The following is a 19,074-nucleotide window of genomic DNA, read 5'->3' as shown; positions in this document are numbered from 1 at the left end:
TGTTTTTTCTTTTGTTTTTTAATGAAACCTTGGTTCTTGCTCCTTTAATTGAAAAAAAAAAATTAGGGCTTGAATTACATTTTTCGAGTAGTTATAAGCTTGGAAAGATAGAGGGTCGAATAATTCACGCCTCCCATTTTGAAATGTCTATTAAAAAGTAAATGTTATATATCACAAATTGAAGAGAAAAGGTACAATAAATAATATATTCAAATTTAAAACAAAAAAAAGTAGTGTTTTTTTAGAAATTTACCTGTAAAGTCCGAAGTTTAAAACATTAAAAAAAAAAAAAAAAAAAAGAAACGCGTTGTTTTTTGTTTTTTAATGAAACTTTAGTCCTTGCTTCTTTAATTGAAAAAAAAAAAAATTAGGGCTTGAATTACATTTTTCGAGGAGTTATAAGCTTATGTTATAAGTTGGGTGGAATTATTCACTATTTTTCACGAAATTTCTGACACACCTAAAATTCAATAGAACCTCGAGATACAGTGGCCTTAAGATACGTTTTTCCAGGTTACGATGTGAAATACGATTTCCTACCTCCTGGTTACGGTATTTGCCCCGCCTTAGGTGTTAATTGATTATATACATGTATATTATATACTGGGCAGATTTGCCATTTAATTGTACAAATAGCCTTGAAGCCTATTATCACAAAAAGGTACACGTTGGGTCGGCACCGCCGGTAGGTGTATCAGAACTTTGGGGGAATTTTTAACACCCCTAACACGAAACTGCGAATAAAATATAAAAAACTCGTAATTTCTCTTTTAAAAGTGGGTTGTTTATTTTCTTGATGGATTATACTTCCAAAATAAACTATTAAAGTTGTATAAAAAGTAAGAGAAACTTTTTTTTTTATTTAAAAAAAAGAAAAAAAAAAGAAAAAAAAGAAAAAAATAAAAAGAAAAAAAAAACAGTAATGAAATAAATTGAATTTTACGAGGTAAGTATTTTTTAATTTTTAAACTTTAAAAATCTATCAAAATTTTTCTATTGATTCAATTTTTACGATATTTTCAGGGTCAATGTGAAATTTTATGCTCTTTCCAATAAACCAAATATAATATTTTAGACAAACGGTATTTTTTAATTCACGCCCCCCCCCATTTTGAAATGTCTATTAAAAAGTAAATAATTAATTTACTCAAGTTTTATATATCACAAAATGAAAATAAAAGATCAATAAATAATATATTCAAATTTAAAACAAAAAAAAAGTAGTGTTTTTTTTTAGAAATTTACCTGTAAAGTCCGAAGTTTAAAACTCAAAAAATCAGATCGAGCGTACCGCGTACCGGAAAACGAAATGAGACTAACGAAATGAGACCTCATTTGATCTCATTTCGTTTTCCGGTACGCTCGATCTGACTTTTTGATCACCCGTCTTGTCGGCCATATCAGAGAATTATCGTTAGTTATTTAGACGAGACATACACATTTAAATCATGATTTTCTTTAGTCCAGATGAGTGCAGTAAATAAACTTTTAACTCGAAATGACCCCTAATGTACTAATGTATAACATAAGACACAGAAACGAAACATTTATAATGTGTACACAGCTTTATTTTCTCATAGAACCACCGACCGCTTTCAATGGATTTTACCAATAAAAGTAAAGGAACTTTGTCTTGTCATCGGTTTTGGTAGCAGCCAGGCCGGAAGTTAGGAAGTATGTTAGCTGACTATAAACTCTTTTTTAATTAGTGACTATGAATCGAATTTCAGGCAAATCTGCAATATTCTAATTTTCAAATTATGCTCACATTATGTGCCCCAAAATCTCTTTAAAAATAATGTAAAGAAACTGAAATTTGGGGAATATTTACTTATTGATACCTAATACCTACTGTTCAAATTTCACCCAAATTAAAGGCATTTGAAATTTTCACTAAGAGATTTTAACCCTTTTATATAAAACTAAATATAGCCCATATTACCCACTCTTACGACTAGTAACGGCATTCCAAAATGATTGGTTCATTAGATTAGGAGTGAATCTTGCATAAAAAAATATATGAAAATATTTTTCTCTTGGCGATCCCTCAGCGGTCAGGATGGTGGTCATCATGTTCTAGGTTTTGGTGTGTGAGGAGGTGGCTGATCTTTCACAGTAAGGGGAGATAGTTCCATTTCCATTTTGAAGGTTGACTTGAGGGCGTTCTCTCTCTCTCTCCTCGAGGTCCACACATTGATTGGCCTTGAAGATGGCTGTGGCTTTTGGCGATGGTCTGCCTGTCTTGGTCTCCGATGTGTATGTATTGATGCCCCACTTTAAGTTGGCTTTCAGAACATCTTTGTATCTTCTGGCCTCCTTGAGTGCGAACTTCATATAAATTTCTATATTTTATGTATATCATCAACCTATTATGTCTCGACCATCCACAAGCCTTCTGGTCTTTTGTTACACTGTTAAATTAATTGGTTAATCTTGAAGTCCATATAGATACTATAAATGTGGGAAAGTTATTCCCCTTTTTTGTTTGCTGGCATTAATTTGAAGGACTGCCTTTTTCAAATGATCAGCACAACGTATTGTATAGCATCCAACATTTGCACTCGAGCTAAAAATTGAGGCAAAAAGAGGCAAGCACTAGTGATAGGACGATTCCAAAATTTTTCCGATTCCAACACAATTACCGGTTCTGTTCTAAATTCTCAATTCAGATACATTTTATTTTTTAACTTTTTTTCACCCTAAACAAGGTGTATTGTCACTTGGATGTAAGGAGTTACTCTTTTTGTCTAATAGGGGATTGTAGGGAGTTAAGTAGCGAGATGTCTATTCACATTACATTTAAACTTTTGCGTGTTAGTACAGTCAAAGAAGCAAGAACCAAGGAGGATATTCCAAAATCTAGCAGTTCAAGGGAAGAAACTATTAGAATAAAAGATTTTCCAGCATCTAGGGACTTCAATAGTGAAGGAATGGAATTTTGTTGCTTGTCAAGTTAGTTGGGAGCATGTAGATCGAAGGACAAGTGCTATAAGTTTATCAGAGCACATTCCATCAAAATTCCTGTAAAACAGACATAGGGATGTAATATAGTGGTGATGGAACAGAGCTTGGAGCTTGGCCGATAGTGCGGGACCAATTAGATTAGAGACCCTTTTTTGGACTTGTCTAAAATGGAGAGACTAGTGGTAGCCCAGATGTGGCAACAATACTCCATGCATGAGTGAATGGTGGCTTTGTAGAGTTATAGAATACTGTTAGGCATGAGTAATTACCTATCATGATAAAGAGAATTCCAGTTCTTTTAAAATTCTTCAATATTCAATTATTGAGCGGTTGTATAAATGCTTTTTTTTTTAATTTTCATATTACCATAAAAACTTGCAAACGTAAAAATACAAATATAGAGGGTGAGTGCATTATACAATTAAGTATTTCAAACTTTTTTTTTTTTTTTTTTTCCAAATGTTTTTCCGTAATTAACTGAAAAAGGCCAACTATAAATTTATTTCTCTTTTTAAACAAAGCCAATTTACAGTAGTTAGTCGTAAGTTATTTAAATTTTTTTCGATAAACAATTGAACATAGTTGACTATGACTTATTTTAATCAAAGAAAAATAAAAAGACCAGTGAATAACTTCTTAAAAAAAAAAAAAAAAAATCTGTAAATACAAAAAGAAAAAAAACAAAAAAACTTATTTTATATTTTTTTTTATTTTCCTCTTCATTCAATTGTGACATTTTTACCAAATTTTTTTTTTTATAATGGTCTGAAGATTTGAGTTTTTAATGGTAGTTTAAAATCAATAAATATTTATTAATACTAGTTATGGGAAATTAGGTTAAAAAAATTTTTTTTGAAGAATCGTTTTGGAAATAAGGAATTAGGTTCAAATTTTTTGTGATTTCAATACCTCATAAATGTTCACATTTTTCCAATTCCCATCCCAACATTAGTAAGCACACAGAAATTTTTTTCTTCAATTCAAATTCTATGCAAATTATCAATTTATGTATTAATTTTTTTTACAGACCGTTATCTTCACAGTTGTTTCAGCCAACTATTCCCCTGGCTGTCTTCAGGTGGTTAACCATAACAGGAAAGGAATGTATCCCCAGTATTTACTGCCTTCCATAGTTGTTATCTCACCATGTTTTGGCCAACTAATCCTCAGGCCTGCTTTGGGAAGGATTGAAACTACTATCTTCAGACAATGCTCACTTGGAACTGTAGAGACTCGATGTCTCTATCCACGGGCCCCAACGAGTCGGGTTAAGGTTGGATTTTATCGTTTTATAAATCCAATTTTTGTATTCTTATCGACTTTCATTGTCGAGTCCATACCGAATGGTATTATATTATTTTAAATTTTTGGAATCCTTTTGAGATGAAGCTTCATAATCAGTGTATTAATTTTTGCGGACTTATCTTCATCTTCATAGTTATTTTACCACATTTCGACTATTACGCTGATCTTCTTCAAATAGTTGGCCGAAATATGGTGAAACAACTTATGAAGATGAGGATACCAGTCTGAAAAAAAAAAAAAAAAAAATCAATTGATACACAAATTATGGAACCTCATCTCAAAAGGATTCCAAAAGAATAAAATCTATAATTATCATTCCATGTTTAGCAATTTTTATAGAAATTGCTGTTTATTTCTCTTCTTCTAACCACTTCTTCCATCCATGGTACACATTATCATTGAACAGCTTCTTTGTAGATTACAACATGGCCATCTTCATGCCCAGTGTATGAAACAAATATTTGTGAAACCATTCTCTTAAGTAATCCCATGTTGTCCATCTCTTCCATTTTCAATCCAATTGTTCACCATCCACCTGTCAATCTACGACTTTTCTTTTATGGAAATCGTTCCCAACAAGACATGAAGCAATTTATAGGGAGCTAATAAGAATGGAAGATGATGTAGAAAAGCTTAGTTTTGAAAAGACCAAAGGTAGGAGGAAAACAGTCAGCAGGAAAAGAGAATTCTACAAATTTGCAGTTCTTGGAAAGAAGCTACTCGAATAGGAAGCTGTATTACAAAGAGGTATTAAAACAGCAAATTGATGGAGACTAATAGATTAAAAGAAGCAGGAAAGAAATCAGAATTCTGAAGAACACATGCCATAATAGTATTCATAGAAAAGACTGAGATTTGAGTTGGAACAGATGCAATGACAACATTGCTTAGGCTGCTGCGAAAAAGTTGGGCTCTATACCGCTATAAAGTCACTGTTCGCCCATGTATGGAGTACTGTTGTCACATTTGGGCTGATGCATTTGCTACTGGACAGGGTTCAAAAGAGAGTCGCCAACCTGATAGGTCCTGAACTGTCATCTAAGCTTCAGCCTCTGTCCCATCAACGAAATGTTGCGTCCCTCTGCCTGTTCTACAAGTATTTTAATGATGAATGCTCCAACAAACTACAAGCACTTGTACCCCTTCGATGTAAATACCCCCAATAAGCAGCAAAGTCCCACCCCTACACAGTAGAGATCCCTAGATGTAAGAAAGCCTTCTACTCCAATAGTTTCTTCCCCAGAACTGTTAGACTTTGGAACTCCCTTTCGGGATCGTGCTTTCCCAACTGTACTGACATGCAGAAGTTCAAATGTAATGTGAACAGACATCTTGCTGCTCAACTCCCTTTATAATATCCCTGCAACTTATGTCCCCGATAGTAGCCCACTACTTCAAAGTGGCACTGTGCCTTGTTTGGGGTGAAAATTAAATTTAAAAAATTTTTTTAGGAACATCACGTCTGTGAGAGAGAGGGTGCAGAGAAGAAAGGGTAGGGTGGGGCCAATTAAATTACAGGTGTTTTTCCACCTAATCAAGAAACCTCCGATGGGACAGAGACTCACCAGCACAAATATAGCAATAGTATCCTCTAACTCTTAACCTAAAGTGACTTTTGGATTTGGTAAATGGTGACTTATTAGTACAATGCAGTTCTCTATTAGAGGAGCAGAAATAGTTCTTGACTGATGCCAGTTTTATTTTTTATTTTTACTATTCAGAGTGCCCCTTTTGGGGAAACTGGAGATCTTCATATTAAAAAATCGACCTTGTATCAAACATTACCCTTGAGGGGAGGCAAGTAAATAGGGATAATGTAGCAGTAACAAACTATTTCTTTGTGTGGAATGTTACGCTGAGTGTATATATGTTACGCTGAGTTTATATATGTTACGCTGAGTTTATATATGTTACGCTGAGTTTATATATGTTACGCTGAGTTTATATATGTTACGCTGAGTTTATATATGTTACGCTGAGTTTATATATGTTATGCTGAGTTTATATATGTTATGCTGAGTTTATATATGTTACGCTGAGTTTATATATGTTATGCTGAGTTTATATATGTTATGCTGAGTTTATATATGTTATGCTGAGTTTATATATGTTATGCTGAGTTTATATATGTTATGCTGAGTTTATATATGTTACGCTGAGTTTATATATGTTATGCTGAGTTTATATATGTTACGCTGAGTTTATATATGTTACGCTGAGTTTATATTGGTCAAATATATACTAATCAGGACACGTAACCTATTAACTCTGGAGAACTTGTCTAATCACTTGTTTCCGAGTTTTCTTTGGCCGGACAATCTTCCTGCAATTAAAGACATTCACAACTGTTTATCCAGAAGAATGAACACTCCACACAACCAAACCAGCAGAATTGATTTGTCATTAAGTTCTACATTCTCGGACGGGCAAAATACCTACCGACTGAACTATCCCAAGAATATATTGATAGGGATGGTTCCCTGGACTGGCTCAAAAGAGGATCCCTCCATTACGACCAAGAGAGGTTGATATTGGCTGCACAAGACCAGGGCCTCATGACAAACGCCTTTAAAAAGATGTGTGGTCTAAGCAACAATAATAAATGCAGGTTCTGTAGCACTGAGGTTGAGAGTGTGGGCCACCTGATTTCTAGTTGCAAAGTCCTACTTGGAGATGGTTATTATACAGATCGCCATAACGGAGTTTGCAAATACCTTCACTGGAAGATATGTAAGAAATTCAACATTCAGTGTAGTAAAAAATCCTGGGAACATATACCCGAACGAACAGTTGGGAATGACAACTACACTATTCACTATGACTACATAATCCCTACTCTACATATCTAGAAAACGCAGCTGTTAAACCAGATATAGTGATTTGGGACAGAGCAAACAAAAAAGCGACCGTAATAGAGGTCAGTGTACCCAATGATACAGGTCTTAACAGAGCTGAGAGGGAAAAGATAACAAAGTATCAAGGACTTATGTATGATATGAAACGAAATTGGAAATTAAAAGACGTTTCAATTATACCAGTCATCATAGGAGCAACTGGGCTTATGAAAAAGAACTTTAAAAAGTACATAGCAAGCATACCCGGTGAACCAAGTGCAAGTGAAATACAAACGATTGCACTGAAAGGGACGGCTAGAATCCTGAAAAGATCTCTTGGTTGGACTCACTAAAATAGGGGTAAATGTCAGACATCTGGTTGGATGTCCCACCCCCTAGAAGAAAAAAGTTTAAGAAAAATGAAAAAAAAAAGGAACATGTAGAGCTTTTATGATTTCCGTGTTGAAGAATCGTTGCATTGAAACTTGCGACGACCATGTGCATGCAAATAAATATATTCTTGTTTTTGATTTTTTGTGATGAGGATTGATCATTTTTTTTTTTTTTTTTTTTTTTTTAATCCTTTGCGACGAGACTTCATAATTTGTGCATTCATTTTTTTTGTGAACTTCATCTTCATAGTCGTTGTTTCATCATGTTTCGGCTAACTCATTCTCCGACCTTCTTCAGGTGATTAATTAATAACTGGGTATAAGTTACAAAACTCAACCTCTAGAAGAGTGTAACTTAAAACTGAATTTTACCAAGTACTTATTCACTACGCCATGGGTCCTTGCAGACTGAAGAAGGCCGGAGGTTACATTAACCGAAATGTGAAAATAATACTTAAAGAATTCAAATAATACGAGTCAGACTCATGTTTTCATATTTTTATTTCTATATTACTGTTGGCCATACATCATGTCATCTCATTAAAAAAATTGAAGTATGTTTAACACACATAAACGTTTTCAATTCTTTTTTGAATCATCATAGTCAATTGATAAGTGCAAATTAATAAAAATGCTAGAGAAAAGTTCGAAATTTTGAAAGAATTTCACAGTAGTTGACGTGTGAAGAATGGCCTTGCATTTTGCCAAAAAAGAAAATAATCTATACATTAATCCGATAGCGTGTGCGTTATTTTCTGTGTCACACTTTCATCTGGGTCAATTGTTATGGACTTCCATTTCTTGTAATAAATAATTTTACCAAGAATTCTTCGTAAGATTTGGTTTCGGTTTTGATTATAGCTGATGGCACTTAAGTCATCTCTTTTTTTTTTTTTATAAATAATTTTATCAAGAATTCTTCATAAGTTTTGGTTTAGGTTTCTATTATGGCTGAAGGAACTATTTTTTTTTTTTTCATATGTTTTTATTTCGGTTTCGATTCAAGGTAATGCACCTAAGTCATATGGATACATTTTTTTTATTTTTCAAATCACAACTTTATCTATATAATTATAAAACTCAAATGATCTTGTAACGATGTATGTAACCCACTTTCCGGTTTACGATATCCGGTTGCGCATGCGCGCATGACCTGTGCACTGAAATATTAACATTATTATTTCGAAATTATTATTTAACATGGGAAGAGTGGGGTTTAAAATAACTTAAACGTAATACAGAAATGAACGATGTAAAAAAAAAAAAAAAAAAAAAAAAAAAAAGCAGATATATCAAAATTTGAATTTAACTATAAGTATTATGGTATCTGTTCAGTGCACATTTACCTATAAGTATGCATGTATAATTCAGTAACTGTAAATTTTTTTTTTTTTTTCAAAAATAATCAATTATAATAAACAGAATGACTCATAGAAATCTATCTATATTCTTTTTTCATTTTAATATACTTTCATAGAAATGTTTGTTATGTCAAAAAAAAAAAAAAACCTATTTTCTTTACATCACAAGTATCACACTCATACATGAATTCCATAGCTAATATAACATACTGACCCAACGGGTCACGGGTAGTCTAGTTATATATAAAAATCGATAGAACATTAACTCTATAATAATATATATGAAATCTGCAAGAATTAAAATATATTAAAGCATACTTTACAACCGGGCTTTGCCAGGTGTTTGTGCTAGCTTAGATAAATACTTTTGTAGTTTTAACAAAAAAGCTACAATAATATCAGAGCGTCTCCATTTACACTGAACATCTACAGAATACCAACATCAATATATTACATATGAAAGAGTCCCCTGCGAAATTTCCACAGGTCCCGCTAGTTTAAATTCCTGTAATACCGGAATTAACATTACACAATAAAATTGTATTACATTAAGCACTTTAAAATGTTGTTACTGGTTTCCTACATAATGTCATTAATTGTAGGTTGTCAAATTTAAGAAGATAGCTTCAAGTACTTTTAATTTTTTAACTTTGCTTCAGAAGGTATCATTTTCATGTTATTAACTAAAATTTGTCTTAAATAAGAAAGCAGTATGTTTTTATAGATGTTTGTAAATTGAACTAGAGTTTACAAGATGCATGGTGAGGTGGTGGGATAGGGTAGTGGTTGTGAGACCAATGTAACTATTAGCTTTATTATTAGGAGAGTTACGTTCACTTAAATGGCATTTAAACTCATGGCGTTGTTTTGATTCATTTGTTTTTTGCATCCTTCTACCATACTTTCTAGACATTATTTGACTCATTGTTGATGATTGTATGTTTTCATACAGTCCGAACACTTTCAAATTAACTCCAGAGAAAGATAAGCTATCTTTTAGGAAAGACTTCTATCTTAATATCATCCATTAACTTCACTTGACACACTTCTCTTATATTATTTTGAAAGACTAATTTTTACCATTGTTTTAGGCTGTTTTTTTTACATGTACTAACGAGTTATCACTTATTCAAAAGCCACTCAAGGATAAGAGTTAATGAATTTGTCAGGGGAATGTTGAGAAAATATTGTGAAGATTTTTATGAAAATCGCTTCAGACAAGGCATGAAACCAATTGATGTAAGAAACTAAAAATACTACTACAAGATCAAAAACTTGCCAACAATAAGTGTTAGATGGAATAAATTCTGACAAAACAGCAATACTTCCTCCTTTGTCAAAAACATTGTCTCAGGAATGTGAGGACTAATGGGCAAAATAAGGAAAGCAAGAGTTACACAGCTGTCGAAAGTAAACTCAAGGTCCACTTTCTACTCTCCTTAAATTATAACATGGGGTCAAGGTATTAAGAAACCAGAGAGACTCAAATCAGAAATGTCTAATCATATTTTCTCCACTCGTCTCCCTTACGTCTTCAACATTTTTTATTCAAATTTTTTTTTTTTCAATTGCAAAATAGATTTTTCCTCTAATCTATCCGTTATTAAATTTTTTTTTTTTTTTTTTTTGATTGGTAACGATGGTTGAAACTAAGGGTGTATAGATTAATCAGCAGGTAATTGGTAATCAGCTAATTTGCTGATTAATTACTTTTCTCTTTCCTATTAAATTTAAATCATTTCATCATTGTCAAGTGACTCAACAGATAGCTTTGACACATTAACACAGTAACTGCTAATTTAACTTAACATTTAATTGTCTGACCACTATTATGGCTTTTTGTCTTTGTTTAATAAAATTCAATTTTTAATCCTTAAATGAATATAATCAAACAATTAGATAAGAAAAAGAAATTACAAACCAACTACAAAGTGTAATTCTTTGAGTGAATAACTATAAGCTGAAATTCTGCACCTGCTGCTGCTCTACTTCCTCTTATTCTAGCTGCCTACCTTCTCTGCTGTCATAGTCTCCTCAGTATTTAAATTTAATATTTTTAAGTTGTAATTTAGAAACAGACCTTCTCTATTCTCATGATGAAGATGGTGTGCTTAAATATTTTGAAGCCAGTTTACTCAGCAGTGGTAAGGTCTTCTGTATCTACTTCCACCATTGAAATGGATCATCACCTCTTGCGAATATTGGTAAAGCTACATAGTAATCAAGTTCTTTTGTGCACTTAAGCATAAGGGATTTAGTTCTTTTGAGTTAAGATTGTGATTCTTGTATTTCTGTTTCAGTTGCAGTTTTCAGGTTCAACTCACCTTCTATCTGCTCTAAGTTTTCATTTGCTTCTGTAGGGTTATTCAAAACTAATTCATCAAACAAGCTTGAAAGAAATACAGTTTTACTTTCACTTTGATTTTCTTGATCCTCAACAGAGCTTGAAGAAGCGTATCCTGCTGATTCTGCTTCATCATCAGTAGAAAATGTAGAATCCAATTCTTAATAGTTTTTCCATGTTATTCTTTTGAAATTTATATTCGATTCTTGGATCTAGGAAAGTAGACCCACAAGGTTTTATCATTTAAATAGGATGAAAATCTTGTTTCCATGGATTCATTGAATTGTTCAACAGTGGTAAGGATTCCACTAAAGTCAGAAATATCCAAATTAGATTGGACAGCTTTTCAAAGAAATAACCTCAAAGCTAAAATTGTAGGTATTATCATCAATATGATTGAAGTTCTGTAATTTGCTTCTTTAGTGACTTTTTCAAGTGGATTCAATAACTGGATAATTTTTCTAAGTTTTGATTTGTTACTGCAGTCTTATTCGAAGCTAATTCATCAAACAGGCTTGAAAGAAATACAGTTTTACTTTCTCTTTGATCTTCTTGAACCTCAATAGAGCTTGGAGAAGTGTAACTTGCCAATTCTGCTTCATTATCATCAGTACAAAGATGTAGAATCCAATTGGCCAATATTGATTTTATAGTAGTTTGGTGTTTCACTGGAGGCTTGTAGTTGCTGCCACTTGTTCTTGGAATGTCTGTTTCTGAATATTCATTGTGCTTCCTTTTTTTTTTTAATCTGCAACTTTTTTGTTTCTTTTGAACGAACATTTCTAAGATGGTTTAACAAATTAGTCATTGTAAAAGTTTTTGTTGATTTGCCACCTTTTGATGAAATAGATTGACATAACTTGCAAGCAACTGTATTCTTATTCTTGGGATTGACGTTAAAATACTTTGAGCAGAAACTGGTTGCCATAACGGTTGAAGAGGGTTGTTAATATTTAGTTAATTTTTTACACATTTAAATTATTTATGTCCGATATCTAATTAATAATTCATTTATGTCCGATATCTAATTAATAATTCATTTCAATAAAATATACATTATCAGAAAAATAAAAATATATATGTAATGGTAGCAAGAGTCCAAAAATAAGGAACAAGCGTATGACTGATGAAGAATGCTTTATTTTCGGTTCGCACATCGTCACAATTTACTGTACGATTCCTCAACATGAAAACTGAAAAATGAAGCAATAATTTTTTTGACAAATGATTTAAAGTAAAAAAAAAAAAAATAATGATAATTCGATAGGATGAGAAAGGGAGGAAATTTTCCTTATGCTTACATCTATTTGCTTCAAATTCAGTGCAGTTGTAAAAACCTACACGTTGACAGCTTGTCATGCCTGTTATTTGATAATATGGTTTAGACCAGCGGTTCTCAACCGTGGGCGAAAATCAAATTTTGGGGGGGCGATTTTCAATCAATTTTATCTGTGAAAAATTTTGACATTTTTGCGAGTAAATTTTTTAAATTTTTTGAAATTATAAACGCGTAGCTGAACTATTAGTGCGAAACTTTGGTCACGTGACCTATGAATTGCTCTCTTATAAATGAATTGTCAGTTTTGAATATTCAATTTATTTCAGTAAATCCGATTCTCCAGTGACATTGTCTTACAAGTGTTTACAATTTTCACACACACACACACACACTCATTCCATTACGTGAATTTACAAAAACAAAAACACGAAAAACAGTTAGCGTTAATCAAGTTTTCATTATTATAATTGTTGTAAAATACTTTATTTGCATTAAATTAGTTTTCATTTAAAAATAAAGTTTAATTATATAATATTTATTTGTTTATTAAAAGCTCAAAAAATTATATTGAGAAATAGAATATTGTTTTATGACCAAAAATTATAAGGGGGTCCACCAAGAAAAAAAAGAAGGGAAAAGGGGTCCACGGGTCAAAAAAGGTTGAGAACCGTTGGTTTAGACAATGCAGGCATCTTTGATAAATTTTCACTGGCAAAGAAAAAAGGAGGGAGTTACCTTGTCTTCCTTTCCAATAAAATTAAGATTAGTACCATTTATAACTAAATTTGCTGATAAATCGGCATTAGAAAATTTATTAATTGGTCGATCAATTAGTAATCAGACGATTATCAAAGGCCAATTAATCGGTAATTGGCCAATTTGATAATTGGTACATCCCTAGTTGAAACTAGGCAGAATCTAATTATTTAAGAGGATGACTGAACAAGAATTTTGTGGTCAGCTGGGAAGCAGCTTCATGATATTGTGTTCCAAAGACAAGTAGCTCTTGGAAAATAACTTTGTTCATGGAAGTTTCATTCACACACAAGAGGAAAGAAAAATTATTTACAGAGGTTGTGGTTAGACGATTTTTTTTTTTTTTTTTGTGAATGTTTTATGGGGAGGAATCATAGATTGGAGCTCAGCCGAGCACCTACCATGAAAATAACGTTAGAGTAGAGAAAGACTAGCAATCTCTCTTCTGTAAGAAAGCGGCTGCATAGAAGATAGCATGTAGAGAAGGGTACATCCCCACTAGATTTCAAAGTTTGTCTTGTACTCTGTCAAGGCAGAAAAGGTTGTGAGAAGTGGCACCTCCCTAGATGTGGCAACAGTACTCCATCTTTGGATGAATTTCGACTCTTGTGCAGGTAAAGGATTAACAGCACTCATGTGTTGATAATCTCAGTTTTCATCTGATATGATATACAGAATGAGAACTATGTTTTTTCTTTCTTAGTTCATCGTAAGAGACATATAAAGTGGATGAACAAAATAAAAGAAACACTTTGCTTTACAGGATTATAATTTTGAAATATGAATAAAACTATCGAAAATTTTCTTTTATTACCAGTGTGTGTGTGTGTGTGTGTGTGTGTGTGTCGAAGGCAACCTTGCCCGGTCATAAAATACACTTAAATATATTTTAATTCATGAAGATTTTGGAGTTATTATTACAGAGCCAATTCTCTATTAAATATTATATTGTACCTAATATACAGCGTTGATTTCAAAAGTTTAGGTTTGGTTGGTTGTTTTACAGCATATCAACCCTTTTCAGGTTATTTAATGCCAAATCCAGTTATTTTGAAGAAAAATTTTTTAATAGAATATATTTGTTTTTTTTCAACTTGGTTTCTATTTAACCCATAGTTGGGACTCTAACAGGTACTGCCACTCTAGGTCAGAGTGGACCTGGGAGCAATGGCAATTAAAGGGTGGCTCCACACTCCCCAAAGCCCGTAAGCTGGGGCCTCACCATCGGATATAGTTTAAGTTCATATCCAGGGCCTTCAAAAGTTTAAAGAAAAAAAACTTGGGTGTTATCAACTAGAACCAAAACCCAAACATTTAGCACTCCAGCCTCATTCACTATTGCTTCAGCTATCAACAGATAAGAAACATTTAAAATTATAACACCAGAAAATTAAAATTCATAAAATTTTCTGATGATTGTCTATCATGTTATTAACTTAAAATTGTCTTAAGTGCGCGGGCAGTAATGTTTTCGTACATGTTGGTAAATTGACCTAGAGTTTACAAGGTGCATGGTAAAGTAGTGGGATAAGGTATTGACCGTGAAACCAATGTAATTATTAACTTTATTATTATTATGGAGTTACATTCTCCCAAAGGGCATTTAAACTAATAAATGATATATTTTTTTTTTAAATATTTATACATAACTGATTATAAAAGATAATCAAATAGAAGAATCCTGTTATTTTTAATATTTGCATATTATATATATATATATATATATACATACACACACACACACACACTAGAAGGCCGTTTTTGTTTTAATTCATGTAGATTACATCTATATATTAACACTCTAATTCACTTTGACTGTTATCATCTTGACATCCCTTAAAAGGAAAGTGGAATATTCCAAATGGCTAATAAACATTTCATTTTAATAAAACAAAAAAAATGGTGTCGCTGGTTAGGAAAAACCTCCCCACATTCTTATTGGATGAAGAAAACCCTAGCTACAACCTGATTGGATAAAAGAATTCTTGCTTGAAAAAAAAAAAAAATAAATAAATAAAAAAAAATGGCAGTTTTAACTCTTTCTTCAAATGTATTAAGATCCTGATTTTTATGTACATATTTATGTCTATTCATAAAAACTTATAAAAAATTTTTTTAAAAACTCAAATTGTTTATAAGAGGATTCTATTGTGCAAATTTAAAATGGAAATAATAAATTCTTTTTAAAAATTAAAATTATTATTTGTTTATTGTATGACCTTAATAAAAGAATTCGTAATAAATATTTACTTCCAATGTTTTTTTCAGCTTAACTTATTTCAAACTGACAAATTATTGCACAGTAAATAAAATCAAATGGAAACAAAAAAAATCAGCCGGATATTTGCGCGTCTATATTACTGTGCTATTTTTTTTATAGTATTTTTACAAGTTAAATTTAATTTTTACAATATTTTTGTTTACTAAATTGTTAGGTAAAAGTGCAAAATAGTTACGTAACACCCTCCCTCCATATTAAGAGTGGTTTTCTTAATAACATTATTATTTCAGTGTAGTAACATATATGCATAAGTACCAACATTTTTTTTATTTCGAATAATTTCCTCAAGAAAAAATCCCATGAAAATGTCTAAATTTGATGGAATATTTTTTTTAATTCATAATAATGGACTTTGTTTTTCATTTTTTACCTATTTCATAGTGATATGAATTACTGCACAGTAAAAATAATTAAATTAACACAAAAAAATATTTTTCTTGTTTGGAAATATTTAATCAAGTAAAAATTCCATTTTTTTTTTTTTACTTGATTACAAAAAAAAAAAAAAAAAAAAAAAAAAAATGATTTTACAACTGACATGTTTTTTAGGGGGGGGGGGCAGATAATTAGACCCCAAAAGTTAAATAAATCCATAAAAAGCTTATGTTAAATAAAAATACAAAAAGCTATATATTAATATGCTTACCATGATTAATATGTTACAAAAAAAAAAAAAAGAAAATCAAATATTAATGAGAAATGAATTACCTCCCTTTATAGTCACTCTTTATTAGTGAAAAAAATCATTAAAACCATTTCCTTTCCAAAATTTTTATTTCCATTATTACCTACTTATATGTTATGTTGAAATTATTACAAATTCACACGGATTTCAAGTGAAAACATTATTACCTATTTATGTCATGCTGAAATTAGTACCAATTTCAATGCATTTCAAATGAAACAATTATTACCTATTAAAGCGTCATATCCAAATAAGTAATACCATACAGTACTTTTGTTGATTAGAGATCTTTTAAATCTACATATTTCAAGTGAATACATTACCTACTTATATGTTATGTTGAAATTAGTACAAATTTTAACGCGTTTAAGTGTCATGTTAAAGCATGTAAAATCATAAGGTACGTTTGCTGAGTAGGAATCTTTTAAACCTATCTATTTCAGGTGAAAACGATATTACCTGCTTACAGTTCAAGTTGAAATTAGTACAAATTTCCATACATTTCAGATGAAAACATTACCTAATTATGTGTCTGTAAGAGTATCTTGTGTAGTTTCCGACGTGTAGGAGACGGGGAGTCTCGTCGTGGGCGACGAAGCGTTTCCACTGAAGAACCACGGCAACACTCAGCGAACCAACAAACAATGACAGCCACGGCGCGAAGGTAATTAACAAAGCTCAGCTGACTGCACGAATAGAAACGGAACCCAACGGTCACTGTACTGATCGCCACGAACGTCAGAACCCGACTGCCTCGCACCTCCAATGGACCGATTTTTATTCCTCAAGATGGCCTAGCTAATTTGCATCCCCGCGCGATCCTGCGAGATTCCGTCTCTAATAAAAGCAGGCAGGCGCCATCTTGGAACTCTTTCTTCCGCTGCCCCGACCACAGGATCAGCCACCACCCCGCACGCCAGGCACACACGGACCCTCTTGCGCCAAGGGCTACGGTTAGTCTCACAGTGTCATTTAAAATAATTAAAATCATATAGTGCTTTTGTTGGTTAGGGATCTTTTAAATCTACATATTTCAGGTTAAAACATTACCTTTTTATATATCGTTGAAATTAGTACAAATTCCAACACGTTTCAGGTTAAAACATTACCTACTTAAATGTTATGTCAAAATAAGTAAAAATAGTGTTTTTGTGGATTAGAGATTTTCTAAAGCTACGCATTTCAGGTGAAAACATTACCTATTTAAATGTTATGTCCAAATAAGTAAAAATAGTGTTTTTGTGGATTAGAGATTTTCTAAAGCTACGCATTTCAGGTGAAAACATTACCTACTTAAATGTCATGTCAAAATAAGTAAAAACAGTGTTCTTGTGGATTAGAGATTTTCTAAAGCTACGCATTTCAGGTGAAAACATTACCTACTTAAATGTCATGTCAAAATAAGTTCAATCAAAAGGGCGCTTTTGTTGATTAAGGATCTTTTAAACCAACGCATTCCAGGTAAAAACATTACCTACTTAAGTGCCATGTTAAAATATTTACAATCATAGGGCGCTTTTGTTGATTAGGGTTCTTTTAAACCTGTGCATTTCAGGTGAAAATGTTACCTACTTACATGTCATGTTAAAATATTTACGATCATAGGGCGCTTTTGTTGATTAGGGTTCTTTTAAACCTGTGCATTTCAGGTGAAAATGTTACCTACTTACATGTCATGTTAAAATATTTACAATCATAGGGCGCTTTTGTTGATTAGGGTTCTTTTAAACCTGTGCATTTCAGGTGAAAACTATTATCTACTTACATGTCATGTTAAAATTATTAGATTATTACAAAGCAATTAGTACAAAGCAGTTTTCTATAAATACGGAAATTAAAACCTATTCCTGACATACATGTGTAATCCAAAATGTCCTTAAATAGTAAACAACTTGGGGTCATCAGAACTTGCATAAAATCGACCTGACTTAATATCATGTGTATATCATGTACATCTAGCTGAACTTTTGAAAGACATTAAAGAGACATGTACTGGTTTGTTGGTTGGTTGTTTTACGGCATATCAACCCTTTTCAGGTTATTTAATGCCGAATCCAGTGATTTTGAAGAACAATATTTTAATAGAATATATTTGTTTTTTTTTCAAGTCGGTTTCTATTTAACCCATAGTTGGGACCCTAACAGGTACTACCACTCTGGGTCAGAGTGGACCTGGGAGCAATGGCAATTAAAGGATGGCTCCACATTCCCCAAAGCCCACAAGCTGGGGCCTCACCATCGGATATAGTTTAAGGTCATATCCAAGACCTTTAAGTTAGGAAGCCAGTAGCGAAGTGGGAGTGTAGAAAAAAAAGGGGAGGAAGGGAAGGAGACTATTGTTTTTGTTTTGGGCTTTGCAAAACATGACTTAGTTGTGCAAATAATTAAAAAGAAAAACAAAAACAGAAAGGTGTTAATGTAGGTGTATTTGTGTCAGGGAGTCATCTTCCGACATGTACTGGGAATTCTTTAGCAAATGTTTATGTTACTGAATTCCAAAAAAGTGAGCTACCACACTGCCACATTATCATAATTCTGCAAGATCAGAATAAGATCAGAACAGTTCATCAAATTGATGCAGTTGTCAGCAGAGATAGTAGGACCTGAAGATCTAGAGCTTCGTGATTTAGTTCAGTTTGTAATGGTACATGGTCAAACCTCAATGTAATTGCTTGATTATGTGATGTTTCTTACTAGTCTGTTTTTTTTTTTAATTTTCAACTACCATGAAATTCTCACGGGTTCTGCTAGTATTTATTATTATAGAGACCATTCTTTATCAATTATTATATTTAACCTAAAAGATAGTAGTGAGATCAAAACTAAAAAATATATATGACTTGAGTGCCATCAGCTAGAATCAAAACCCACCA

At 32.2% G+C, this 19,074-nt stretch overlaps 1 protein-coding gene across 1 annotated transcript in view; it reads right to left on the bottom strand.

The window, feature by feature from the left end:
- The window catches only part of LOC145266401 (uncharacterized), a 109,335-nt gene that overhangs the window by 10,895 nt on the left and 79,366 nt on the right, over window positions 1-19,074 (bottom strand). The gene's annotated exons all lie outside the window — the stretch shown is intronic.

This window comes from Euprymna scolopes, chromosome 41, assembly GCF_053919585.1.
Source record: "Euprymna scolopes isolate OS-2025 chromosome 41, ASM5391958v1, whole genome shotgun sequence".
Lineage (NCBI taxonomy): Eukaryota > Metazoa > Mollusca > Cephalopoda > Sepiida > Sepiolidae > Euprymna > Euprymna scolopes.
Note: the sequence above shows the minus strand (reverse complement) of the source record. Positions and strands in the feature narration are given on the sequence as shown.